The following is a 27,964-nucleotide window of genomic DNA, read 5'->3' on the forward strand; positions in this document are numbered from 1 at the left end:
GTGGTTAAATGCTCATTTATAGCAATAATGTGTACAGACTAATAATTTTAATTAATATCTCTATTCACTTCAGTTTTTATGTCTATCTTCTCTAAGTTTTGTGCCTCAGTTAACATTAAAACTTTAATCCATTGTTGCTTGCTGCAGTTTATAAATGTTTGTTTATATATATAAAATATAAACCTAAAATCATATTTGATATTTAACATTTCTCATGAATAAGTTAGTTTTGATAAGAATAATATAGGCCTCACTTTTGTTTACAATCTCAAATAAGCCTGTCCCTGTCCTCAAGGCAGAGATGAGCTTAAGCATTACAGTAGTGCTTCTGCTGGCAATTAGCACCAGAACAAGTGGATCCGAGTACTTCAAATGACATGGTAAAAATAAGCAATTTGGGATGACGGAAAGAAACAAATAGTATCTTTCCTCTTCACCTGCAATAACCAGGATAACGTTGTCTCTATATTGGCTCTCCAGCTCATCTCGACTAATAAGAGACAACTTTCACTAGCTTTGGAAGAATTTAAGCATAAATACGTGTTTATAGAGATGATCAAGGGTTCTGAACTTATGACTCCAGAATATTTTTATTGCTTTATAAACTTCCTGTACAAGGACTTTGCTTTTCATAGAATCATAGCATCATTTTGGTTGGAAAAGACTTTTAAGATCATCAGGTCTTTTTTTTAAGGGAAAAAGTTTATTAAGGTTTGCAGTAACGGAGCTTTGCTCATTGTGATGAGTTGCTCAGGAATGTTTGATGAAGCTTCTCTGACTTAAGCTGGAGTCTGCCTGCTGAACCGAGTGCACTAGATGTTTTGCACCACCCTGCCATGTTCTACCCCTTTAAACCGACCAAGCATCAAAACAGCTCCAGGTACATGAATATGGGGAGTTCCATTAACAGCCAGATTACAGAACAAAACCTGTTGTCTTCTTGTTAGTTTTCTTGCAAGACTGATGTCTGTTGTTCCTGCTCACAAATTGGTGAGTGTGGTTTGCTTAAGGATAATGCAGAAATACTCCTCATGATGTGAAGTTCTATCCATTGGAAACCGATTGGATCCTAGCTTGATATGTAAGGCAATATGTACACTGCACATACGTGATTGTACAAAGGGCCAGGTGATTAAGTTGTCTCAGTTCACAAAATGCATGTCATCTTCCGCTCTTTAAACCTTTATCCACTATTGTCCCTTTCTTTATTCTTTCAGCTATGTATTTATTCTGAATTTAATACAAGGAGTAGTTGAGTAGCTTTCTCAGCTTGTCTGCATGAGGCACACTTGAAGGATTTTAAAGAAGCTTTTAGATAAGGGTCATGGGCAGGAGCAGGCTCCCTATACATGGAATTGCTTTTAGGGTGTGGGACTGAAACTTTTACAGAACTTGTGCTGGCTAAAAAGAGAAAAGCTTTTAAGAAAGAATTAAAATGAACAGAAACAGGGAACCCAGTGTGTTTAAAATAATTTGAAAACAGGTTGTTTCGCAAAGATTTGCTTCATTTGTTGTCTGAATCTGTTAGAGCACTTTGTTGAATGAGTTACACAATGAAATAATTGGAGCCCTTCAAAAAGTAAGTTCCCTATTTCTTTCTCTACAGCTAATCTTAAAAATACTAACTATTAGCACCATCTCTAGAAACTATATATATAAAAACTGTACGGTTTATTTTATTCAAGAAATAACATTAGAACATACTGTAATTCAGCCTCATTTAATAGCCTTGATGGAAAATAAGGAGGTCTTTGGATAAACTGTCAAAAGAAATAGGCTGGCTGATTTTAAAGGGTGCAGGCCACCCAGTATCGCCCTTTAGTGCCATCTGGTCTGGAAAACTAGCCAAAATATGATCTGTCCAGCTCCTAGAATTCAGGTTGCAGTCCTTGGTCTGGGCAAACACAAGAGACTTCGTTGTTCACCACACATTCAGAACCAATTGTGCAATTGTGACAGTTGTACTGCTTGCGTGTGTGACCTCTTCACTTCTGAAAGGGTTTTATTCTGTGAATATATACTGCACCTGAACAAGACGTCTAAGCACTGCACAGGCAGACCATATTGTTAGGGGAAAAGAGAGGCAAGTACATTGTTATTTGAGGAAAAATTACCTCAAGCTCAGAGGACTGACACAGAGGACAGTGACAGAGAGCACATCGTTACCAGCTGTTCCAGATAAATATTTTACACCCATGGTGGTACTACATTAATATTGATGATATATTGATATTTCCCACATTTGCTATATAAATTAATGAACTACTGGACCAAACAGCCAGAAGGAGTGGGATGATTTGTCACTCTGTAGCTTCCCCAATTTGCTGTCTTCCCAAGGCTATACATTATCAAGAATAACAAATGGAACTCATATGGCTTCCTCGTTAACATGCATTAGCTGTATCAGAGTGTGCTTCATGGTTTATTAGGGTCAGTTCAGGAGAACCTCCATATCTTCAGACAATCTTTCTCTTCCTTAAAGAAAACTAGCAAAGAATTAGGACATCTTTAAGGAAAAAGCTTTTCAAGATATTTTTAGTCTCTTGTAAAGTTGTAAAACAGGTTCAACTGATTCACTTGCCCATGAATATAATTTTACTGACCACCTTTGGCAAAAGGCTCCATCCTATGAAACATATATAATTTGTATTTTCTAATTATGTTTAGAAATGCACTAGATTGGCTATCACTTGTTTCCTGACTTCTGGATGTTGCACTCTCTGTTCGTTTGGTTTATAGTATTCATAGGGCTCGCTGTTTCTGGTTGGATTTTTTTGTTTATGGTAGATTCTATACAATGTAATTTACTGTACCAGGTGCTGCACAGAAACATTGCAAGACAGGCCTCAGCTCAGTGTGTGATCTAACCAAGGGAAAAGGTGGAGAAAGGCAAAACTCCATCTTACCAAAGATAGATAGCTCAGTGTCACCTCAGGACAGGAGACGGTTTTGCTTGTTGCATTCTTAATCACTTCCGAGAAAATTTTTGAATGAAGCTTTAACATTTTTATCCCAGAATGATCAAGGGTTTGAAATACCTCTTTTTTTGATTTGTATTGTACTGGGGGCTTGACGGGGTTTTTTTGTTTAATTAAAGAGTTGTCTTTTTTCACTGACCAACCAACTTTCTAATATTTAGCTGTAATAAAACAACTTATACTCAGCCTCTGTCAGGTGAGAGTTTGAAGAGTGAATGCTTTTACTAATGGTTGAGCTACCTGTGAAGGGGGAATCAGATATGTAATCAAGCCAAGCAATCCAGCACAGTTTTGATATTGGCTTGATTTGGTTGTTTTTATAGACAGCTTATGGCTAATGAAGATTCTTAATCATAAATGCTATCATATAATTTGATGTCTGTGTACAGTGTATCTGATTTCTCTATATTCCAGAGACTTCTCTTATTCTACTAAACAATTTCAGAGCTCATTAGCATATTGCTGTAGATATGATTACACTTGCAGTTGGCACAGCTTTTTCCTGTTGATTGCAGAGTGGTAAACAGCTCCCTTTGGTGCCTTTCCCTCTCATCTGGAGCACAGAACCTAACTGCTGTGACCACTTATGTGACAAATTTGGCAGATGCAAGATCCCAGATGGAAAGCTCTCAAATTTCTGTTTCCAGTGTAGCATCTGGGTATATGATTACCTTCCTGGCTGACTCCTCACAAGATCTCCTGGGCTGCTTCTACACATTTTCCAGTTATAGCAACTTCAGCGAGTGTTGTGGAACTGGGTTATACTGATCTATTGACAAAGTCTCCTAATTTGCATAATCTATTGAAGTTATAACTTTCTTTAATTAAAGAATAAAGCAACATTCTGTTACCTAAAAATATCATCTTGACCAGAGAGTTAGTTTATTTCAATCCACAACTGTTCTGCTCCACTGTTTGACAGAGAATGTTTACCAAGGAGGTGGAGCATCTGTCTGCCAGTTAGGAGTCACATCTTGTTCTCCATTCTATGGTAGTTCATGGGATTAATGATTTTAAAATGCATTGACTTAGAATGAAACATACCAAGTGTGGGGAATTATGTAATTACTGATATTCCAGAACTTGCCGTAGACCTGTTCAATTGCGAATGATGGCTGTCTTTGTGTTGGGACTTTTGGACTAAGTGCATTTGTGTTTCTAACTGTCAGTCAGTTGATGAAACAAATACTGAAGTTACTAATATTTTAAATAAATTAGAATACAAGATTAGAATAAACAAACGAATTTCATATGGATATTCAGTAATCTTTATATCCTATGTTATTTTGCTTGTGATGAAGTTGTGTTCTTTGAAAATACAGGATATATTTGGAAAGCAGTCTCTTTCAAATTCTTTAGAAAATTTCTACGTAGTCAGGGAATGAATTAAAATTTTTGTATTAGCAATTTGAGTACAAAACTTACATACTTTAAGTATGTATTTCGTATCTGTAGGAATAATGATACCTGAGAATCCTCACTGAAATACTCCTTAAGTTCAAGAAATATGAATGGTACTTTTAAAGTGCTGTGCAAAGCCTGTAGTTTCATCCAAATGGAATGAAGTTTCTATGCATTTTATGTAGTACCTTTTCTTGTTAAATGAAAAAAGAAAAAACCTCAACCCAAAACCCAAAACAAAACCCCACAAGTATGAGTAACTGTGTGAGAGTCTGTCTTTCATATTATCCCTTTATTTTGAACTTTGAAACTCTCAGGGGTTTATTTTTGCTAGTCAGGAGCGTAAAACAACATTTCTGCAAATTGTAATGGCATTCTGAGCATGACCAATAATAAACATAACAAGTGGCTTTAAACAGCACTAAGAACAGTGGTGGAAGTCCTGGTTCCTCATACCATTCAATGGAGGTAATTCAGTAATGGGTGGTATCACACAATGTGTGTGTTCTGAGTGACTTGACATGAATATGGGCAAGTCTCAGGAGGAGCTGTGGATTCAGGACAAGTAAATCCACCTTCAGCTATCTTCAGAGATGTGTACAACTTGAAGATTCAGGAAATTAAATTAATTTTAATTAATTCCTTCTTGGGAACACATCACAGCAGAGTTGTGAAAGTTACAGCATTGTCACAGTGGTTCAAGGGAGGCTTCAGACTCAAGTGTTTTGTGAAATGTTCAATTGCATGCATGCCTCCTAGGGAAACAAGGTCCTCTCATTCTTTTAATTTATTATGTAGTCACCTCAAAATTCAACCATTGACTTGTGATGATACTACCTAAATGACTGGGTTTTTTTCTAGCAGTTTGCTGGTTTGCCTTTTACACAGTAGTCAGGATGACTGGGATGCCAAAAAATTTTGTTGCTCTCTGAATTGCTACTGCTTTCCATGATATATATAGCTTATTTTATTTCGTAATATGCTTAGCCTTGCATAATTCATGGTTGTTATCCTTATTTCAGTAGCAGCAGTATTTCTCCAAGTACTTAAAATTTTAATTTTCCTCTTCTGAATTCTTTTAAGCAGTACCAGAAAAAAAAAAAAAAAAAAAGAAGACAAATTACTTTATAGTGAGAATTGTAGCCAAGATTTTTGGAAAATGAGGAGTATGTAGAGAGAGAAAATTTGACAATTTGTGAAGATTTACCCATAATAGCCTTTTCATGAACTGTCATGTAGAGATTTAAAAAACACACCACCACTTCTCTCACTCTTGCCCTCCTGGTGGTGTTACAGCTAAGAAAGCTTAAGCAACACTATATGCAAGTTTAAAAAATAAGTAATTCCTTGGCATGAGGTTTCCTTTATGTTAAAGCTACTGGGGGAAAAAAGCCTCAACATTCTTACTGGTTTGCGATATGGCTTAGGTGGATATTTAAAAAAAAAAAAACAACAACCCAAAACAAAAAAACCCAGAGTCATGCTTGGTGTGCAGCATATGCTATGCGCTTAGGATAATAGGGAAAATATTGTGTAGGAATCAGTTTTATTCATTATTTAGTATTTCAACCAAATGAAGTATTTGCAGGATCTGTGACAGAATCTGGTGTCCACAGTAACTTCACTGAGACTAAAAGGAATTTTCCGGATTTGTGTTGATATCAGTGTTTAATGTCTGGCTCTTCCAGTGATGAGGCTCTGTTTTACTATCATTTTAGATATTTTATACTATTCTTGTCATTCAGTAGTTGACTATCTTGTGTTAATTGCACTTCGTAAATACTGGCAGTTATCTATCCCTAGTACTGTATTAAAGGCCATTGTGCTGCTGCAGGTTTGACTTTGCAGCTGAGATATAGAACTGAAATCTTACCACACTTGTCTGCTAAAGATCTTGTGACATTGTTTTGCAAGAATAATATGTTACCATCAGATTCTTGTATAAACTGCAGTTAGCTTAATTACATTCTGCCTTCCTAAATTCCTTCTGTAGTGTCATTTTGATAAGACATTTTTCACTTTCTGTCTTAAAACTGTTGTGTAATACTGCTTTATGCTGTTAAACATCTGCTGTATTCCACCCCAGTGGTGTCTGATTCACGGGTAGATGAAGTGATTGCTGTGTGCCTGGTATATAAAACACTTTGGTATCCTTTGGGATAAATATAAATGCAAAGTGTTGTAACAAATCTGTAGTCACCAAGGACTTTGTGGTTGTCACTATATTGCAAGTTACAGCAATTGGGAATATCACAAGGAGCAGTGATGGAACAGTAGAATCCTTTTTTAAATGCATTTGACTCTAGGCTGAAAGAATTTGTAGAAATAGAAATTACGACACACAGCTGAACAGCTGTTATCCCAGCTTTTGGAAGACATTGCTAGATTTTCCTGACGATACTGAACCCTGCCATTCCCCTGACACAAAATTACTCTGGATGTCTCCTGAAAGAAGGAAGTGTCTTGGAGACCATGGACCAAAAAAGATCTGTCTGAATCCTCCTCCTTACACATACCTGGAATTTCCATGAGCAAATTGGACGGGGGATGGTATATCCCTGAGTATTGCACTTGGAAACGTCACATTTTTCATAACTGCCACAGTAACAGTGATGCAGAAACTAGTTCAGTGGTGGTACAACTATCTTGGTAATAAAAGGCAAGGATATTTCAAGATGGTTGCTTTCCTTTGATTTTTCTAAGTAGTCTTCTCCATGGTTTTTAGAGGAGAAGAAAAATTTCTCCAAAACTGTGCACTCTAATGCTTGCAGTATTGTCCCTCAGAAAAATGTACCAAGAAGACTCAGAGAACTTGACAGAAAATTTTCTCCAATATTAGCCAATACTTGTGCTTTTGTGTGTGTCTTCTTTCATCCTTCCCAGTTGTTTTTCTTTCATAGAATCGTAGAATGGTTTAGGCAGGAAGGGACCTTTAGAGGTCATCTAGTCCAAACCCCCTGCAGTGAGCAGGGAAATTTTTAGCTGGATCAGGTTGCTCAGAGCCCCGTCCAACCTGGCTTTGAGTGTTTCCAGGGACGGGGAAGCATTCATCACCCTCATTGTAAAACATGTCTTCCTTATATCTAGTCTGAATCTCCCCTCTTTTAGTTTAAAACCATTACTCCTTGTCCTATCACAGCAGGCCCTGCGAAAAAGATTGCCCTTGGCTTTCTTATAAGCCCGCTTTGAGCACTGGAAGGTTGCTAGAAGGTCTCCTTGGAGCCTTCTCTTCTCCAGGCTGAACCACCCCAGCTCTCTCAGTCTGTCCTCACAGGGAAGGTGCTGCAGCCCCATGAGCATCTTCGTGGCCTCCTCTGGACCTGCTTGAGCAGGTTCATGTCTGTCTTTTGCTGGGGGCCCCAGAGCTGGATGCAGCACTGCAAGTGGAGTCTCACCAGAGCAGAGCAGAGGGGCAGAATCCCCTCCCTTGACCTGCTGGACATGCTGCTCTTGATGCAGCCCAGGATGTGATTGTCTTTCTGGGCTGCGAGCGCACATTGGCGGCTCATGTTCAGTTTTTCATCCACCAGCACTCCCAAGTCCTTCTCTGCATGGCTGCTCTCAATCCACTTATTGTGCAGTCTGTGCTTCGGATTGCCTCGACCCAGGTGTAGGACCTTGCACGTGGCCTTGTTGAACTTCATGAGTTTCCCACAAGTGTCCATGAACCAAGTTAAAATTCATACTTTTCCGAAGATGGTAACTGTGTTTTTGTAACTGTGGGGTTTTTTTCAGGCAGTGAAGTGTTTATCACACAACACTATAAAAACACTTTTGCCTTGCTGCATAATCGGAAAAATTAGTCTTGTCTTGAAATACTCTTGAAAGCACAAAGACGTATTTATCTTGTGTATTCCAGGGGAAATGTGACACTTCTTAGTCCATTGGAATCCAAGTCACAGTAGTATGCTGAAAAATACTTCTAGGTAAAAAATTACCTGTAAAATGGCAAACAATTTAGGATACCTTACATGTGCAGAAATAACAACAGCATAACTGGTTAGTGAGCAAGAAGACTGAACTACTTATATATGAGAAACCTCTGCAATACAGTGGGATAAATCCATTTAAAATCTGCTACTTATGAGGGAGTATATTTCATAAAATTCTGTTGCTGTCCATTGAAATTTTGAGCAGTCTTGCTACTGATGTGTTTCAATTATAAATGAGAAACTTAATTTCAGCTGCTTGAGTAAATATTCTATCTTTCTTAAAACAAATCATAAATTGACTTCAATATGCCTGCAGACACTGTAGCCTACAGTTTAGTACTGGTAAGTCTACATATATATGAAATATGGTTATGGCTGTATAAAATAATGTGTCAGATGGGATCCAAAGAGAAAATAATAATAGCTTATGCAAGTGCTGGAATGCCAATGATACCAGGCCGCCCTATTGATATTAGGATGTCAATACGTCTATTAAAATGTTGACTAAAGTAGCTCAGAAGTTGTCATAGAATCATAGAATCACAGAATGGTTTGGGTTGGATGGGACCTCAAAGATCATCTAGTTCAGACCCCCCTGCCATGGGCAGGGACACCTTCCACTAGACCAGGTTGCTCAGTGCCCCATCCACAGCTTCTCTGGGCAACCTGTTCCAGTGTCTCAGCACCCTCCCATTCCTCTTCTCTGCTTTCATCCACCATGTTCCTTCTGGTTCTTTTTACTCCTCTGCAGTGCTTAGCCTTGTTGAAGGTTTGCACAGGCCCACCTCTCCAGCCTGTCAAGGTCCCTCTGGATGGCCTCCCTTCCCTCCAGCATGTTGACCACACCACACAGCTTGGTGTTGTCAGCAAAGTTGCTGAGGGTGCACTCAATCCCACGGTCCCTGTTGCCAACGAAGATGTTAAACAGCACCAGTCCCAATACCAACCCCTTGAGGGACGCCACTCGTCACTGGTCTCCACTTGGACATCGAGTCATTGACCATGACTCTTTGAGTAAGACCATCCAGCCAATTCCTGATCCGCTGAATGGTTCATCTGTCAAATCCTTCTCTCCAATTTAGAGACAGGGGTGTCATAGGACAGTGTCAAATGCTTTGCACAAGTCCAGGTAGATGACGTTGGTTGCTCTTCCCTTATCCACCACCACTGTTACCCTGTTGTAGAAGGCCACCAAATTTGTCAGGTAGGATTTGCCCTTAGTGAAGCCATGTTGAAGCTTCATGTTACCTCCTTATTTTCCATGTGCTCTGGCATAGTTTCCAGGAGGATCTGCTCCATGATCTTGCCGGGCAGAGGTGAGACTGACTGGCCTGTAGTTCCCTGGGTCTTCCTTTCTTCCCTTTTTAAATATGGGGGTTATGTTTCCCCTTTTCCAGTCAAAGGAAACTTTTCCAGACTGCCATGACTTCCCAAATATGATGGATAGTGGCTTAGCCACTTCATCTGCCAGTTCCCTCAGGACCCATGGATGCATCTTATCAGGTCCCACCTTCAGGTTCCTTAGATGGTCTCAAACTTGACCTTCCTATGGTGAGCAGTTCTTAATTTTCCCAGTCCCTTGTATTCTGTGACTTTGGCAGTGTGTCTGGAGCACTTGCTGGTGGAGACTGAGACAAAAAAATCGTTGAGTATCTTAGCCTTCTCTATGTCCCAGGTAACCAGGTCTCTCATTTCCTTCTGGAGAGGGCCCACATTTTCCTTAGTCTTCCTTTTATCACTGATGTACCTATAGAAGCTTTTCTCGTTGCCCTTGATGTCCCTGGCCACATTTAATTCTATCAGGGCTTTGGCTTTCCTAACCTGATCCCTGCCTGCTCAGCCAATTTCTCTGTATTCCTTCCAGCTACCTGTCCTTGCTTCCACCCTCTGTAGGCTTCCATTTTGTGTTTAAGTTTGTCCAGGAGCTCCTTGTTCATCCATGCAGGCCTCCTGGTGTTTTTGCTTGACTCCCTTTTCGTCAGGATGCATTGCTCCTGAGTTTGGAGGAGGTGCTCCTTGAATATTAACCAGCTATCTTGGGCCCCTCTTCCCTCCAGGGCTGTATCCCATGGTACTCTACCAAGCAGGTCCCTGAAGATGCCAAAATCTGCTCTCCTGAAGTCCAGGGTAGCGAGCTTGCTGTGTGTCCTCCTCACTGCCTTAAGGATCTTAAACTCCACCAGCAGCCAAGGCTGCCCTTGAGCTTCATATTCTCCACTGACCCCTCCTTGTTGATGAGAACAAGGTCCATCAGAGCACCTCTCCTTGTTGGGTCCTCTGTCACTTGGAGAAGGAAGTTATCATCAACGCGTTCTAGGAACCCCTTGGATTGCTTGTGCCCTGCTGTGTTGTCCCTCCAACAGATATCAGGGTGGTTGAAGTCTTCCATGAGGACCAGGGCTTGTGAACATGAGGCTGCTCCTATCTATCTATAGAGGGCCTCATCCACTCTGTCTTCCTGGCTGGGTGGCCTGTAGTAGACCCCTACTGTAATGCCTCCTGTCCCTTCCCATCCCTTTAATCTTGACCCATAAGCTCTCAGTTGGCTCCTCACCCATCCCGGGGCAGAGCTCCACGCACTCCAGCTGGTCATTGACATGGAGGGTAACACCCCCTCCTCCCACACCTGTCCTTCTTGAGGATCCTGTACCTTCCATTCCAGTCATAGGAGCCATCCCACCACGTCTCAGTGATGCCAATAAGATCACAGCCCTGCAGGCGTGCGCACGTCTCTCACTCCTCTTGTTTATTTCCCATGCTATGTGGGTTTGCATAGAGGCATTTAAGTTAGCCCCCAATAAAGCTGACTCACTGGCTGCAGTGGCTGGATTTCCTTTGTGCAGCTCTTCAGAATGCTTGAGATCATAAAGTTCTGTCATACAAAATGCTTGAGATAAATGCCAGAGAAACTATTGGTAAATACAAGGGGACTTGTAAGAGTAAGGGAGGGACAAGAAGTATAATGTGTTACTTTGTTCCCAAATTTTAATGCACAACAGAAGAACTAAGTGCATCATATTTATTATAACAGCCACATCTTGTCTAGTACAATAAAATGGTGCATTTAAATACATACGATGATGTAATGTGCTACAAATGTATAATGCATCAAGGAGAATCTAGAATCAGTATGCTGTTCAAAGCATGATAGTTTTGATTTAAGGATTTTTTTGTTGTTCTCTTTAGCTCTGAGGGGGGTGGGACAGGGGTGGAGAAGAAGCTCCAGAAACTTGGTAAAGACAGGATATTTCATTCTATTTTATAAGCTCTCCTTTTTTTCTGTTCTTAAAATATACTGACAGACACCATGATACACTGATCCTTATATTATTGTTCTTCACTCAGCGTGAAAAGATGGTAATTTATTGAGGATTAAATCTTCAAAAGGAGCATCGGTTTGGAAGTTCTGCTGGATTTGAAGCAACTTATTTGAATCATTTGGACCTCATAAGTGTCTCTAATTAAAACCTAGAGTGAACTTTTTATTTTCTTCTGAGAATTCCAGTCCTTTCCTGCTAAATATATAACAAGAACACACAGAGATGACCCTCTGTATATGCATTTCCTCTTTTACATGAAAAAGAGAATGAAATTTAGTGGTGTTGCTTTCTATATCTTTCTCAATGAGGCAGAAGGCACTTTGGTGACACTAACTTGCAGGTAAGGATGGGAAGAAACTAAGGGCCACCCGGAGAAAGGGCAATGGAGTTGCAAACAGCTGATTTAAGAGGATTGCATGTCTGTGTTGTGTTTGTGTGGCCGGTCCTCAAATAACCTCAGCTGCTTCTCCTAAGTCTTGCCCTCAAGACCTTTCACCATCTTGGTCGCCCTCCTCTGGACACACTCTAACAGTTTGATGTCCTCCTTATATTGAGGCACACAAAACTGCACACAGTGCTTCCCCACAGTGCAGCGTAGAGTGGGACAGCCACCTCCCTCGACCGGCTAGCTATGCTGTGCTTGAGGCACCCCAGGACACGGTTGGCTCCTTCAGCTACCAGGGCACACTGCTGACTCATATTCAACTTGCCCTCAGCCCAGACCCCCAGATCTCTTGTTGTGTGGCTACTCTGCAGCCTCTTATCCCCCAGTTTGTGTGTATGACCAGGATTACCCCATCCCAGGTGGAGAATCTGGCACTTGCTCATGTTAAATTTCACATGATTGGTGATTGCCCAGCTCTCTAGTCCATCCAGATCTCGCTGAAAGGCCTCTCTACCATTGAGGGAGTTCACAGCTCCTCCTAGTTTAGTATCATTGGCAAACTTACTGAATGTACATTTGATTCCTGTGTCCAGATAATTTATAAAAACATTAAAGAGTGCTGTCCCTAAAACTGAGCCCTGGGGAACCCCACTAGTGACTGATCACCAGCCTGATGTAACCCCATTTACTGTAGCTCTTGGAGCTTGACCCAACCTGAACTTGTCTAGCTGTATGCTGGACATTTTGTCCAGAAGGATACTGTGAGAGAAAGTATCAAAAGCTTTTCTAAAATAACCCCCACACACACATCTACTGGCATCCCTTGATGAACTAGACTTGTCAAAAAAGGAAATTATCTTAGTTAAGCAGAACTTTCCCTTCGTGAACCCATGTTGGCTATGACCAATGACTGTGTTGTCTCTCAAGTGTTTTTCAGTAACTCTGAGAATAACCTTCTCCATAATTTTACCAGGCACTGAACTGAGACTGAAGGTCTGTGATTACCAGGGTCTTCCTTCTTACCCTCCTTGAAAACTGGCACAATGATTGCCAGCATCCGGTTGACTGGGACCTCTCCAGACTCCCCAAACCATCAAAAAATAATGGAGAGATCTCCCATGATAACATTGGCTGGCTCTTATAGTACCCCGGGATGAATCACATAGCACCCCATAGACTCATGTGCATCCAGCTGAAGCAGTGAGTCTCGAACAAGCTCAGAGTCATCTGGGAGTTTATCATCCCACCAGTCACAGTCTTCCACCACAGGGATCAACATGGGTCCCAGGACCCATCATTGGTGTTAAAGACAGAGGTGAAGAAGGCATTAAACATCTCTGCTTTTTCTGTGTCCCTATTTGTGAGGTGACTGACCTCGTCAAGTAACAGACCAATGTTATCTCTGATCCTCCTTTTGCTGTTAACAAATTTTTAAGAGCCCTTTTTGTTGTCCTTCACAGGACTGGCCAGCTTGAACTCTTAATCAAGCTTTGGTTGCATGAATTTTCTCCCTACAATGGTGAACAGAATCTCTGTAGTCCTCTCGTGTCATCTTTCCTTGCTTCAAATGTCCGTACACTTTCCTTTTCGGCCTAAGTTCTAGAAGGAAATCCCTGCTTAACACTTTCCTCAAAAAATCCCAGACAACCAGTTGCCTTTTCTTACACAACATGTTTGTTCTGAAGTTGCTAAACATGGCAAGAAGTCAGTTAGAGAACACATACTCTTTCAATATTAAAACTAGTAGGTCTTAATATGATGGCTGTAAAATTAAATCGCAGCTCATAATAAATAATAAAGAAAAAAACCTGTCCTTGTGAAGGTCATCATTCATAAAAATTATTTATGTGTGAATTAATGGAATGTTGGCTCAATAAGCACTTTATGATGCAGTGACTTCAGGCTACAACACTATGTCAAACGCGATTTTTCAGAGTCATGCTGTGGCTCGTAGTTTGTATTTAATAAATGTCTCTAAGCCAGATAACTAATTAATATTCTTGAGAATATAGTTGGGAGATGAGACTACTGAGATTTTAACCATAAATGCAGAAGAATAAATTATTCAGAAGAAACAAATATATTGTTATAAGTTTGTACTCCAAACAATTTTTAAAATTTTGAACCTCTGATGAAATAAGTTTAGATCAACGTCAGTAGTATTAGAAAAAAATTAGGTGCCTATTAGAATTATAAGTCTGGGAAAATTTGAGTCCAGAATATTCCAAAACCTCAGAAACTAGGAAGTCAAGAAATAATATTTTCTTTTTAAAAATATGGAGAACATAATGAGATCTTCATTATTTTGAGAAATTTGCCAAATCCAACCATGATTCCTAAAAAAAAGTATAATATTTAGCTCCTATCTCAGTTTCCCATGACACTTCCCACTTCATTATTCCTCTTCGTCTTGCTCCAAGAAATTATCCCGTTGCTCTAGCATCATGCTAGTGCTCGTCCTGCCCTTTAACTATCTGTGTACCCTGGATTTTCCCTATGTGTATTCAATTTCACTTTCTATAATTCTCCTTTTTCTGCCACTACTCTGTTGGGGGGGAAAGTCATTAATGTGTTTTCTTTGCAATTGCTGTGAAGAGATGATGCAATATTACTGTTATGCAGTTCTCTAATCATCTTTAATTTCTGGAGTTCTGCTGAAACCTCTCTAATTCCTGTACTACAATACAGATTTTTTGGTGGTGTAAGTATGGATGAAATGTCCCAGACATCCTCTTTACTTAAAAATAGAAATTGAGAAGCTGTGGAGGAGTGGAAAATAGTCTGGGCTTTTTCCAAACTCCAATGCAAAATGGACTTAGGAAGCAGAGGTGATAACAGGTTTATTACTGATATATATGTATGTGTGTGTATACGCATTGCCATTCCATTTCTAGAGTGACTAGCTCTGAGACTAACACAGCAGCTATGGAAGATTTCACTGTGAGGGGCTATCTGAGGAAAGGGGCCACCTTTTCTCTTTCCGTTTTACAGGGGCTCACAAGCACAGCTTCCATTTGCGAGGGCTGAATGCTAATGGCGGCTTTGGTCTTCCAGGCAATGCATTTTTAAGGATCACTCTCTGCCCTTCTCTAAAAATTGTTAAGTCCACTGTTTCTTTACAGCAGTGAGCCTTCCTGAGGTGGCTGGAATTTTTTTCACCTGAAAATGTAGGACAAAGTTGAAAAAGCACATAGATGCAAAGGAGCAACATTAACTGACTGGAGAAACAAGAGTATCACATAGAGGCAATCTCCTCTGGGTGGTTCACCAGCACACTTCTGTCTTTTGACTTAAGCCAAAGCTTCATTATAAATAACTAGAAAGAAAAAGTGGTGCCTCTAAACGGCCTCCTGAGGGCAAGCAAATGGCAAAACTAAAGAAATCTCGAAAATCCCTGTGAAGATTAAGCTGGAAATAATTACATACTTTGGCAATCACTTACAGCTTCACACATCAGCCAGCCTTTCACTCTGTGTTCGGCAGTAAGCAGGCAGGCACTCAGTAGTCCCAATGCTGAATAATCATGCAGTGGGAAATAAATTGGGAGTACAATGCGATGCTTTGCTAGGAGTTGGGTAGTGACAAATGATGATGATCAACCAGAAGATAAACAATAACAAGCAGGCTTAATGACAACATTGCAAGATTTGTCGACACCAGTGCGTTCATTGCCCACTGGCACAGCCCCCTGGATCTGTTGTTTTTCTTGTGCCAAATTGGAATTCCCTCCATAATTACTTTTTCCTCTCAGTCGTCTTTATTATCCATTTTACTGTCCAAAAAGTAAATTTTTTAGTTCATCACCAAAAAAGAGCCATTCAGTTTTAACTTAGTATACAGATTGAGATAGTGAGATGCATAGATGGACAGACACATTCTTTTGAGTCTGTTGTACATCTTTCTTTTGGAAAACAGTACATATACAAAGTATGTAAAAGAAAAAAATCAAGATTGGATTATTAAATATGTTTGATATTGAAATCTCTACACTAAAAATGGCCAGGATCTGGTGTCAATCAGAGGCAGAAGTGGTGCTGTGTTCATGTAATTGCAGTTGGCTAGCGGCTTGGGCTGATGGACTGAGGTGCTTTGTTTGGAAAGAAGATCAAGGACTCAAGAGTGAAAAGATGCAGATGGGTGAAAGAGCTGGGGAACAGCATGCATATGGCGATGTAGGGAGAACTGACGTATTAGTGCTTTTGGGCTCCATTTGGTCTCCTAATCATCCTTCAGTTGAAATCACTGGCTCCATCAAATTCGTAAGCAAAAAATCACCAGCTACAAATGAGAGGATTATTACAAAACATAGATAAAGCTGAAATTGCTGGCTGTAAACATGCATCCATCGCTGCTTTATGGTTTGCAACATATGCTTGTAAAACTAGAATTATTATAAAGCTATCTACAGTAAATACATAAAAAGGATATGTGGGGAAGGAAAGAAATCAAACATAAAAATTGGAGAGTGGGGTGAGCATCCAGCAAATCAGCTTTTTTTAGCTAAATTTCTTATTAAGGCCTGCATTAAATATTTTGCACAGAACCTCAAACCATTTGAAAGGAGTTTAGTTCTTGAAATGTCTGTCAGCCTCAGTCTAAATCCATGGAATCTCACTAAATTAATGATGCTGATCACAGCTTGGAAACTAAACTCCCTTTCTCTGTTGCTGCTCTTATGCTTTCTTTCCCCTGGAAACCATAAGAGCCTCACATCACTGTGGTGTTTGGATTGTCCTTGTCTTCTTGGAGGTCAGCACTGATTGGATTTGGTTGATTTTTGTGATTACTGTGGAACAGAATCATTTCAGGCTTCTCATCATCTAGCAAATTCCTCATAAAATCCCTGAATTTTCCTAATGCGAGTTTCATGGTGCTTCATTGCATGGTACACCAGACGCAGTGAAATACACATATAAATAACAAGTTCTTCATTTTCTTGGCTTAAGAGAAGCTTGGTTAATATTTACAGCAGAATACCTGGATTACTTTTCTTACTTGTTTTCCTCTGGGGAACATCCATTTGGTATGCTGTGTGAATTGTGGAAGCTGTTTGATACTCAGGAAATAAAATCGAGTTGCTGGAAATGGCTGTTGCTCTCTTTTTTAAGCACAAGGCGGCCGTCTGTGTCCTTAAGCCGAAATGTATTTCTAAAAAAGGTCTTGTATCTGTTTAAATTTTGAGGTTGCTCCTGAGAAATTATACCAAAATTAACTCATTAGAACAAAAAGAATTCAGAGTAAATCAACTCCTTTCATCTCTCTCAAGTAAGAGCAAAGTAAGACTTTGGTGTAATTGTAAGCCATATATGCTGTCTATAATCACAGAGTATTAAATACTTTTAACAAGTATTTAATTCAAAGAGTAGTAAAAAAGTATATTCTACTATAAGAAAAATTAATATGGAACTAAAAGGATAGTACAACAAACGTAACAGTACACTTAAAAAAAGTCTTTTTCCCTGCCGTAAGTTTTTGAAGCCAAGAATGGAGAGGATTAGAACATTTTCATTAAGGCAATAACTACATAAACATTAAGCTGTTTGAAAATGATCATGAATCACATCTAAAAATAATGTTTCTTCAGCTTTCACTATTGTTAATTAATGAATGCATCTTACTATATAATGTAATGTACTAAACAAAAGAAAAGCAGAAGGATATGAAACAAAAGAATATTTGATACAAAGACATTTATTTATTGTCAGGTTGCACTCTAGGTTTGAATAATGGCTTGGCAATTAGAAAACTATTTAACAAACAATAGTTATTGAATAAATAAGTTTAATCTATGGGAATGACTAAAACCAAGTTTTGCCAGTGCAGAAGTTTCTCAAAAAGTTCTATGCGGGACTTGTCCATCCAGTCCCCCCTCTAACTCAACTGTAACTGCATGCCAAAAATTTTATGAATTCAAGACATTCTGTGTGTATGCAGCTACCACAGTGAGAATTGCCCTACATGCATTCCTTGAAACATTTTGTTCTCTTCGGTTTTGCTTCTCTATACATCTGCCTGTAGTATAAAACATGCATTTTTTTCAGGGTGATTCCCAAGAAGACTGCAATAGGCTGAACGTGGATTACTGGATCTTGGCTTCATAGAGTACTTTGGTAACATTTATACTTAAAGGACCAGAAGAGACTCAGCAGACAGGACTTGAATTAAAAAAAGAAGACACATTTTCCTGATGAAAACCATAGGATCACAGGATAATTCAGGCTGGAAGAGACCTCAGTAGGTCATCTAGTTCAACTTCCAGCTCAAAGCAGGGTCAGCTATGAGGTCAGACTAGATTTCTCAGGGTTTTATCCAATCAAGCCTTGAAATCTGCCTAGGACGGAGGTTGCACAACCTCTCCAGACAACATGTTTAAGTGTTCTCACAGTCCACATAGTGAAACTTTCTCCTAAGATTCAGTCTGAACCTCTCGTTTCAATTTTTGCAGCCATCCTTCAATAATGCACTTCCTTCTACAGCCTAGCTTCATCTTATTGTTTGATAACCTCAATACAATTCCCTTTGACCAAAAAAAAAAATATCTAATAATAGCATATAAACTTCTTGCCACTAGTTTTTGACTTTTATAAGGATGGGGAAAGATTCTTAAGACCTCTGATCCCAAGATACCGAAGAGTGCTGTAACAATACAGAAGAAATGAATGGTGAAGAGTACTGGAATAATAAAAATGGAGTGATTAAATGCATCAAGTTATAGGTTAACAGAAAAATTTCTGTTACAAGCTGAGGTTTCTTCAGTTCAAAAGCATAGGAGGAGAAAGACATAGGTGTATTAACTTATCAGCAGATGATTATGAGTTATAAATGTGATATGGCTGAGGAAAAGGTCAATGTACTTCTGGGATGCTTGAGGCAAAGTACGGATAGGAAAATACAAGTGATGTTGTACAACATCATCAGTAAGACTTCATGTGGAAGGCTGTGTACACCTGTGATTACTGCCATCGAAAAAGATAGCTCAACCTGGAACAGATATGTTAAGTGCTATTACAGTATCTCAGAAATGGAGTGCCTGAAAAGAAATAGAGTTACACTCTATGGGGGGATGTGGGGAAACAGAGGGGGGAAAAAAAAGCATAACCTAAATAGAGAGTAAGAAAATTTTATTTGAAGGGCATACCAATGGTGAAGAAAGAGACTGGAGCATGCCACCCAGTTTTAGAAGAGCTCTCTGTGTATAATAGAGAAAAAATAAAAAAGAGGTGATTTTTTACAGCTGTGATAAACTTTTGAATGAGATTGAGGAAGCTAATAGGAGAGGACTAGATTTACCTGTTCACGAGGTCATATTTTAGGGGAGCATAAGGCAGGAAATAATGTATATAATATACTATTGGTATATTTCAATACTTGATATACCAAAAATCACCAAACCACACACCAAATGAGCTTTTGTAGATGGGTAAGATAGGCTGTCCAAGAACTAATGGCAAATAAGCATTTCTTTTCATAATCAGCGCATGTTGAAAAATATTAATTGAAATGTGTTTCCTTTCAGAAGCTAAAAAATACATTGCTGATTCTGTTAGTTTTTTGGAGAGCTGCAATAGCACTGTATAAAGAATGTTCACGAGGCAACAGCAGGTACTCTGCTGTGAGATGATTGTGAGTTCTGAATTACTTCTTCCTGGCCGTTTTCCTTGAAGCTAAAAGATTGCCATGTTTTCATTCTCAAAAGTCAATCTGTACTGGAAACATAAACTGAAGTAAATTTTTTTAAATAGAGGAAACTCACAGAAATTATGGCAGAAAAAAACCCCAAAACAGGCTCATTAACAAACTTCTCACACACACACGCACGCACACACACACACACACATATGCACGTGCACACACAGACACACTTCTTGTAAGAGACAAATCCCCTTTCCTGCATGAGGTGCAGAAAAGTATCAGAGTCAAGAAGTCTGTCACCTGATGTCAGGTATGCTTCCCACTCCTTTCTCTCCCTCAGAAAACACCTGAGCCACCACTCCTTGTTCAGGAGCTCTCGTTTTCCCATTTGCCTTGCTCATGAATCTGAAACTTTTTTCTTCCCGTTGAGCTCTCTCATCTCTGAGGGAAGAAGCAACGTTTCCCTAATTCAGTTCCTCTTTTTTTTAAAAGGAACATAAAATACAAACAGCAGTAAATAAAGCAACTACTGTCCATCACAACCACACTTATATACAGATCCATTAAATATATTCCCCATATTGCAAAACTGAGTGGATGCAACTAGGTAAATATCTTCCCTAAGTGCAGGGCTTAATGCAGAAACACAATCTAACCGTACTTCAAATATATGCATACAGCAAGAAAACTAAATCTGATTTTTTTAAAGAATATTTTAATTCTTCTTTTTCATCATTCAGACTAGAAACGGCAAGTTCTGCTGAAAATAGTTTTTGCTAGCTGCAGATGCCAAAATACCTTTTATTCCAGAAAACTAGATATTGTTTTAGTAAAGCTCGTAGGTAGCAATAAAGTATTTGCAGTTTTAAGGTTTTTTAACACTCCCAGTCATTGGCTGAAGTGTTTTTTTCTGCAAGTTTGGAAATAAAAAGATGTAAATTTCTCTCCTCCTCTGTAGATTTTAAAACAAATGCAATCTAGAGGAGTTAAAAAGAAAAATAACGAAAATGTAGTAAAGCCCTTTGTTTCTTCTATTTTTTTTTAGCTTTCATTCAGCATTGCCATCTTATTCTGTGGATCAAGCCTCCTCTTTTTTTTTTGTCTCTGTCACCAAAGGAGGAGCATCTTTTTCATGTTACTTTCACGATCCTCAGTCAAGACAGAACTGAACTTTAGAGTCTTCACATTCTGGTCAAGCAAACTGTACATGTTTAACTAATTCCTGTTAATGGGTAGCTCTGATTTGGTAATAAGAATGGAATTACAAAACAAAAGGTGGGTAGATGCTATCTGCTAAGAGCAGATCTGATTGCAAAGATTATTAAATTTTTTTCAGGTTACACTGACTTCCATTTAGAGTACTTGGCAGGCTTCTTGTTTGTCTAAGAGGTGTCAGAAAGGGAAATGCCAGTTGCCTCACTACTAGAAATTGTATTGGCTTTTACACAGTTGAAGAAAAAATGTCATGATTGACAAACAATTAGAGAATAATTATGATTTTGTCTCTCTTTAAAAAATGTATATTATTCTATTTCTTCACTCTTCTGCGTTATGGCAAAAGACTAAGTGCCAGCACAGCAGCAATGAGAAATCCCTGAGCAGCTGGAAACATGAAGTAACCTCTCATGATGTTCTCAGCCCAAAGAACACTGCCTGTTGCTACTCCTCACACACACTGTACTTTTTAACTGGGTATGTGAATACTTTTGTAGGTTTGCATTTACTTAATATCTCTTTGGATGAGGTAGATCAACCACACAATTTTCAAATTGATGGGTTTTGATACTATATTCAAATACTGTTCTCAATTATGTTAGCTACTGGTCATGTATTTATTTGTTTGTTTATCTATTTTTTTATTTTTACATCTATTATTGTTGATATTTCTTGAATCCAAAATTAACACATTTCACCAAATGGTAGGGAGTTAAAAAGTTATTATTTTTCATTTACAGATCACCATTCTTCAAAGGAACTTGAAGCCATTTATAACTGATGCCAAATTAACTAAACTCACCATGGTAATTTTCCTCCCTTTGCAGAAGATTAAATTTTGGTATCGGTATATTAAATGACTCACACAGAATAGTCCTAGAGTTAGTGCTAAAATATAGGATACAATCTGAGTAAATAGTTTCAACATTTTGTCCATAAATAATTACCGATAAGAAAAGGAGAAAATGACACCGAATATACTACAATTTGCAGAAGATTTGAGTCTCTGATTTCCAGAGTCTTCTCCTGACAGAAGTTGTTTTAGGAAGGGATCAGTAAGAGGATGGATCACTGATTAAATTCCTGAATAGCTGAAAATAAATAGAATTGCAGTATTTCAGAAAGCCTAAATTAAGTACAGTAAAAATAAACCAGTTTTAGCTTATTGCAACCAGCTTTGATAATAATGTACATCATATTGAGACACTGCTTTTCTCCCCTCTTGTTATATACATGTATTAATTTGCTATACCTGCACCCTTATTTTGTTACTGTAGCATACTAGCCATGAGTAATACTTGGAAGCTTCAAAATATTTACCCAATGTGCTACGCTTTCATAAGTGTGTAAATCAGATAACACAAAAACATCTGCCATTCATCATGTGTGGTCTGTAATTAATTTGCTGCTTGCTACCCAAAGACATCCTTAAATAAGAATTTTACTTACTTTCTTGATCAATTTTCTCTCTTTTTTTCTATTGTTAAAAGCAAAAATAAAAAAATATAACTGTGTCTTTAAACGGCCTGAGAGAGTTAAAATATATTAGTGTATGGTCATGGTAATTATTTCCATTTTCCTAGCTGAAATATAGGATTGTAGTTGTTTTTAATGTACTCCTAAATGTCATGTGCTTAAATATTAAAGCAGCCATTCTCTTCCACTGTAAAGAAGATGGGAAAATGCATTTTTGTAAATCACTTGCAATTTAGTTAGATTAAACTCTCCTTTATTCATGTACTTAACCACCATTTCAAGTATTTATTCTGTGACAAAGAGACATATACTGAGAAAAAAAAAAAAAAAGCAGTACAGGAAAGAAAGAAAACAAGTAACTAGAAAAATTCTGTCTGATGGGTTACGATCTGTCAGATTTTTCTACCTGTTTCTCTTCTCAGAGGCAGACTGCTCTTACAGTTTTAGTTATGCAATGTACTATCTATTGCCTCTAAACAGTATGGATCACTCCTAGTTTTCTCAGTGTTACCATGATGTATCTGGCCTTAGTTTAAGCACCATGAAGCTGACTGAGGAATGAGGATACTTTAGAACATGTAAACATAAGTCTTTCCACATTCAAATGTCAATGTTTGCTTTGAACTGGCAGTTATTGTCAGTAAATGTATATATGCTCTAGAGAGTCCAGCAGAATCAGAATTACTGGGTTTTGTGCTGAATCATTTAGGGAAACTCTATTGTATGTACCTGCACATTATACAGAGTAACGTGGAGTTAACCGGGATACCTTTGCACTTCAGAAGCAGTGTCAAATTTCACTGTTGTGTTTGTGGTGCTGTTGCTTCTAGACTTCATCATTATTTAAATTAATGTGTTGAAATATAATTCAAATCATCTTGTAGTGCTGTTCCATTTAGAATATTATCAGTATTTGAAAAAGGTAATTTATTATGGTATCTTCATGCTACACAGCAGTCAGAAAAATGACATTGTTTGAGGCCTGTATTATACAGGAGGGAGCAATAAACAGTGGAGCACTAGGTCTGGAGATGGAAAAATAGGATGAGAATCATTTTACCTTGACCTACAAAGTTTAATTAGAAAGACCGTGTGAATTTCAGTGCACATGGTTCAAAAATGTTTTCTCTGCCATGATATGAGATCTTTCTCTTAGTTACAGGTTATTTACCATCCTTTCCACCCTTTCAAATACAATAGTCTTTAAAACCCAAAACTATTTAAAACCAGGATGTTATTTTGATACAAAACATTGTTTAGTTTTGAAATGTCTCAACTTTTCTAAAGTTTTGAGATTTCAAACATAATTATTCAATTAATTCATTAGATTTTCACAAATATACAATTGATGGAAACTGAAACCAAAATATAAAAACTGAAACTAAACCCACATTTTTTGTAAATTGTATTAAAAGAAAATAAAATTAAAAGATTGATTTAGTTTATTACAGACCTCCCCACTGCCTTCTAAATAACTGTACTTATATTTAGAACTTGCTCAAAAGAAGAACTTGGTTATTTGGAAATTTCTGTAACAGAAAAGTAGAAAATAAAACTTTTTAAAAGTGTGTGGTATGTGAATTCATAGTGCAAAAGAAAGATCTCACAAGGATATTAGATCAAACACAGATAATTGAACATAAGAGCAAATATAGCACATTTTCTATATTGGTTACCTTGTGATCAGGTTTAGTCAAAAAGTCAATAGCAGGCTTAAAACAGTCTGGTGAATTAAAAAATATTCATGGGAGGTTTTAATTGTAAGGAACTGTGCTACATCCAGTGAAAAAGATATTTTGTTTGGAAGTTCCAAACATTGTCAGCTGTTCATCCATATATTTTTGTAATAATATTATATTCATTAATATGCCTGTAATTTCTTCCCAAAAGTTTCAAAAGAATTGTTTAAGTAAAGCTTTGAAATATTGGCTACAGGAGGTTGCACTCACATTTTTAGGCAGAGTAAGCTTCATTTCTTTTTTCGTGGGGGATTTTAAAAGACGAGAAGTGAAACCAAAAAGAGACTAGTGAGTCCTCTGTGTTAAAAAGTGATGGTAGCGTTATACAGATCATTTACATGACTTGTAGCAGATTGTATTCTTAATTTCTTGCCTTGCTGAATCACTTGTCAAATAAGCTTCCATTTGACAGAATATTCTCTTTCTTCCTGAGCATGTGTGGAACCTGCCACCAGGTTGCTCTCATTATGATGCCATTCAGCTAAAAAAGCTGCTTTGAAAATGGTTTCTTCTGCAGTAAGTTCTGCATGTTTAGTGATGCACTAATATAGTGTGAAAGACAACCGTCACAATTTTACTGACATTTTATATGCTCTTTATTTCCATGTAGAGAAGGCACAGATGTAAAAGGACAAACTGAGATGCTTCAAGACATTGCTCAATTCAAGCAAGCCGCTTCTGAAGAAATGAATGGAGGACAAAGGAGAACGTTAAGTGCAGAAGGCATCCCTCTGCAGGGAGACAAAGCAGGCTTGATGATGCCCACTGTTCTCTGCCCGATCTGTGTCATTCTGCACCACATCTGTGTCATTCTGCACCACTCCTTCCTTCCTTCCTTCCTTCCTTCCTTCCTTCCTTCCTTCCTTCCTTCCTTCCTTCCTTCCTTCCTTCCTTCCTTCCTTCCTTCCTTCCTTCCTTCCTTCCTTCCTTCCTTCCTTCCTTCCTTCCTTCCTTCCTTCCTTCCTTCCTTCCTTCCTTCCTTCCTTCCTTCCTTCCTTCCTTCCTTCCTTCCTTCCTTCCTTCCTTCCTTCCTTCCTTCCTTCCTTCCTTCCTTCCTTCCTTCCTTCCTTCCTTCCTTCCTTCCTTCCTTCCTTCCTTCCTTCCTTCCTTCCTTCCTTCCTTCCTTCCTTCCTTCCTTCCTTCCTTCCTTCCTTCCTTCCTTCCTTCCTTCCTTCCTTCCTTCCTTCCTTCCTTCCTTCCTTCCTTCCTTCCTTCCTTCCTTCCTTCCTTCCTTCCTTCCTTCCTTCCTTCCTTCCTTCCTTCCTTCCTTCCTTCCTTCCTTCCGTCCTTCCTTCCTTCCTTCCTTCCTTCCTTCCGTCCTTCCTTCCTTCCTTCCTTCCTTCCGTCCTTCCGTCCTTCCTTCCTTCCTTCCTTCCTTCCTTCCTTTTTTTCAAGCCAGCCTGACATGTAATTAGGAGTTAGTACATTTCTGCTCAGATCAGATGTACAGACTATTTGTATTACTGGAATCCAGCCCATCAAACTACCAGCGTACTTTCCTGACTGCTGCAGGGAGGACCTTGATGCTTCATGCAAAATGGCATCACAAACTGAATTCAACTTCATATCAGCCACAGCTCCTGTTGAAGTTGGCCGGTTTTTCTTGCTTCTGCTCCTATTTCCAGCCATAAACTCACAAATGGAACAACACTGAAGATGTTCATTCACATGTCACCATCCTTTTTAACTTAAAAGTCTTACATGCAAGTCATTTACATGTGGTGTTACACGTGGTGTTCAAGTTCCCCATTTCCTGTTCGTGTAACATGGTAATGTACATAATGAAAAATGAATGCTGTGGAGAATTTTAAACAATGCAAATGAAGGTAGGAAAGTCTGCCTCCAAGAAAGGCAACAAGATAATGGTATGTTCCTCCTAACTTAGCTTTTTTGTGTCTGTATCAATTTTATAGCCATCCTGTTATAACCATCACTTTTGAAATGTATTCTGGACCCATTTGTGTCATACAGATCTGAATTTAGTGAGTAGAGTTCTCTATAAACACGGCCATTACTTTGGCTAGTGGTGTTTTAGTGCTGAAAAGTAATCCTTATTAGAATTCTGCCTGTTGTATTCCTGCTAGAGCTAGCAAAGTTGATCTGGCTGGTACAAAACCAAACACTGTAAGGAAAGGCAGACTGCACAAATTAAACTTCTAAGATAAGAGGCAGCCTTAGGCAGATATTGTAGAAAAAGCTTGCCTGCCCCACCAAAGAAAGAAATTAAGAAATCTGATATAAGTAGGGTGTGAGTTTTCACAAATTGTTTGAAGGAGACTTCTTACTCTGTGCCAACTTTAAACAGCAGAAAACCCTTCTCCACTTGCTATTTTCAATTTTCTTCAGGCACACAGAAACTCTGAACTACTTGCCCAGAGCCAGTTTTGATAAGTGAGTCTTCACCTTTTTCAAGGTAAGTAAGAGAAACTTTTTTTCTCCTAAAGCTACCTCCAGTAGCCCTTGATTGCAGACAGGACTTCAAGCTAGCCGCTTAGGTTAACTTTGCAGAAAGGGAAAGTGCAAAGTGGAGAAACAGTCTTTACAGTTGGTCAGGAAAATACAGTGCAGCTCGAGTTTGAAGCAAGCCAAAATTCCTGCATATAATGGGTCTAATCCTGGTCTCCTCAAATGACTCCAAATTTTTCTTTGGCTGTACTAGGCTACAGAGTGCAAACTCAGCTTTATAAAGAATTTGGAGGAGGACCAAACACTTTTCTTAAACCAAAGGATTTCATCAACAGAACTTTTATCCTACACTGGCTATTTCAATAGGACTTATATGTATAAAGACTTTCTGTGCTGAAGATAGTCCTCAAATGTATAATCCCTGCTGAGCAAGCTGGTTAGGGGAAGCTGCCACCCTGCTTGTAGTTCTCAGCAGGCATGTGATTTAAACCCTGGGGAGTTTAGGTACTCTTTGTAACACTGAGCATTCTGCTCCAAAGAGCTTAGAAGTGCAAAGCCAGTGAATGTAACCTGTCTTCTGTTAATACTGTACTTTGGTGTGCTTGAATTGTTTTTTACTTTTCCTCTCTTGTTTTCTCTTCAAAAAATGGAGAAGTAAATCCCTGTGAATATAAGAAAGCCTATTTTTTGTAGACAAATAGATCCATGAATAATATATGGTTTGGAGTAAATTTCTGAAAATGTACCCTGCCAGAATTTGCCAGAATGCTTCAAAGTGAGGCAAAATAACTCTTTACATGCTGTTCAGAGCCAGCTGCTAAAAAATAAGGTTTTCCTCAAGACTCACATGTCTCTGTAGAGCTAATTGGAAATGATGAAATTGTGTTACCTAATGAAGAAGAAATTAAGAAGAATTGTCATGGGATATTTACCATGTTACTATTAGATAACACAGTAGAGTTGTTGCTATTAAGTATGTTATTTCCACTGTTTTCAGTAAAAACTTATTTACTACATATGTATTGTAAGATCCCACGTCTTACTACTTTGGCCAGAAATCACTCTTATAAGAAGCTTTTTGGTATTTGTTTCCTCTTTTATTAGGGATGTGTGGGATTCTAAAGTGAAATTATACTCATTTGGAATTTAATTTGTACTATAATTTACAGTAAATCTTTTTAATCACCTTTTCAATGGCTAAATATAACTCTTGCCCGCTACAGTTTCCTAGCCAGAATTTAATGATAACTACTGTATTTCATTTTTTCACACTGCACATTCACAGCATCCATTGATTTCAGACTGAGCCAGGCTGTCTGCACAATTTGAAGAGTAAAATCTGTGTTTAGTTAAGAATAGCTTTAGGTTTTCTTGGGTTAGATTAGTGAGAGCTGCTTGAGGCTGGAGTTTGCAAGTGAGATCTACCATTATCTCTTATTGCCTGTTACTGAAATATTTGTACACCCTGTGAATTACATAA

The sequence above is a fragment of the Leptosomus discolor genome, chromosome 3 (assembly GCF_034619465.1).
Source record: "Leptosomus discolor isolate bLepDis1 chromosome 3, bLepDis1.hap2, whole genome shotgun sequence".
NCBI lineage: Eukaryota > Metazoa > Chordata > Aves > Leptosomiformes > Leptosomidae > Leptosomus > Leptosomus discolor.